Source organism: Chinchilla lanigera, unplaced genomic scaffold (genome assembly GCF_000276665.1).
Source record: "Chinchilla lanigera isolate Chin_1 unplaced genomic scaffold, ChiLan1.0 scaffold00169, whole genome shotgun sequence".
Lineage (NCBI taxonomy): Eukaryota > Metazoa > Chordata > Mammalia > Rodentia > Chinchillidae > Chinchilla > Chinchilla lanigera.
Window position 1 is genome coordinate 264,085 of NW_004955570.1, and position 1,740 is coordinate 265,824.

Genomic DNA, 1,740 nt, shown 5'->3' on the forward strand with positions numbered 1-1,740 from the left:
CCACTGAAGGAGAGGTGGAGTGCTCTTCTTATTTTATTTATTTTATATTTGAGAAAGGGTGTCAGTATGTAGTCAAGGCAGGGTCAAATTTGCAATCAGGCCATAACCTCCCAAAGAGCTGAGATTACATATATGCCACCCGGTCCTGTGAAGGACCCTTTGTGAGATCATAGACAGTGGATGAGGAGAATCTTCTAGAACTGAAATTGAAGGAGAGAGAGAGAGAGCTGCGAAGGTGACAGGCTCTGGTGGCCACAATTTTGATCAGATTCTCTTCGTTTCTTTTCACCATCCAGCTCAGGCAGGTGAGACAGGAAACAGTGTGGGCGGCTTGGTGTGGGAGGCTTAAGCTGCACATCACACCCAGCTCAGGATCCCCATTTACTGCCCCTTCCCTTAGAGCCCATGACCTCAGAGACTAGGATGGGTCATAAAAATCAGGTGAGCTGAGATGACGAGAGACTATTTAGCCAGGATCCCAATCCAACCTCAAGTTAAGCATTTGGGACAGTCAATGACCTCATGGGTGGGCCATCTGTAAGGGACACTGCACAGGGCCTGAGGTTTTTGATCTTCCCCAAGGATGTGAACCAGTTCCTAGTGAAGATGTAGTCTACCTTAGGGACAAGTGAAGGATCACTGATCTCAGGGACCTGTCTAAGACCCTGTTTCCAGTCACTGGGCTCTAGGGTTCTAAAACGTCTCTAGAGACAGAGGGTTGGTCTAAATTTCCTCTCGAGAGAAGCCAATTGCAGACATTGTGACTCAAACCACTGCCGCACATAGCAGCAGAGTGGAGACAACTTTGTCCCAGGTAGGTAGCTGGCCTCCACTGTCCCCCTACCAGCTGCAGCTGCAGCCTCAGCAGTCAGCTCAGTAAAGCAGGTGAAACTGTGGCCTGTGTATGTGGCTCTGGGTCTCTGCCTGCAGAGCTCTCAGGACAGGGAGGTTTCCTGAGGTTCCCCTGCTGTCCTGACTGCTCCTGCCAATGGAGGTAGAGGTATGGGGGAGAAGAGGCACTCAAGGCATCTCACTGCTCTTCAGGATGGAATAAGGCTCCTGGGAAGGCCATGATCTGGGATTAGTGAGCTCAGAAGAGACACCCTGTCCTTCCCTGTCCTTCACTGTCAGCTGCCCCATCCTTGCCTGCCCTTTACGGGATCCAAAATGAATCATGAGACCTGTACAACTGAATATGCTTGGTTAGCTTTTCTTTCTCTTTCTTTTTTTTTTTTTTTCTGTCTTTCTGTCTTCCTTATTTCTTAAGACAGCAGCTCCTCCTGTACTTTAGGGCATTCTGGACCTCACTGCAGAGCCCAGATTTGCCTTAAAATACCAGCAATCTTCCCATCTGGGTTGAATGCTGGAATTGCAGGGATGACCCACCACACCTGGCAGTTTTTTGCTCTTTGTCGGTAGAGTGAGTTGACAACTATACACACACACAGCATGGATTCACAGGGTCAGTCAGGACAACTTGGGTGAATTCAAACTGCTGACCCACACGCAGGACAACTGGATGAAAGGAAGAGGCGCAGTGAGCACACACAGGGGGCCCTTGTCCGTGACACACTGTGTCGATCTGTGCATGTTTATGCTGTGGCCCATAGTGTTGTTCGTTTTCTACTTTGCACAAACCTGACCGGGGGTAAGGGAGAAAATATCTGGTCAGGTGCTTCTGAAGGCTTTGCTGGTAGCAGCCACCATTCTTGGATTTTTTTTTTTTTTTTTTTTTTTTTT

At 48.7% G+C, this 1,740-nt stretch overlaps 1 protein-coding gene across 2 annotated transcripts in view; it reads left to right on the plus strand.

Annotated features, from left to right (window-relative positions):
* Positions 1-200: 200 nt before the first annotated feature.
* LOC102020064 (neutrophil gelatinase-associated lipocalin-like) overlaps positions 201-1,740 on the plus strand; it is a 6,422-nt gene continuing 4,882 nt past the window's right edge. Inside the window, exon 1 of one of the 2 annotated variants that reach the window (XM_005413522.1) lies at positions 201-305. The gene's annotated coding sequence lies outside the window, so the exon portion shown is untranslated. The remainder of the gene's footprint in view (positions 306-1,740) is intronic. The other variant, XM_005413523.2, reaches the window with a different exon arrangement.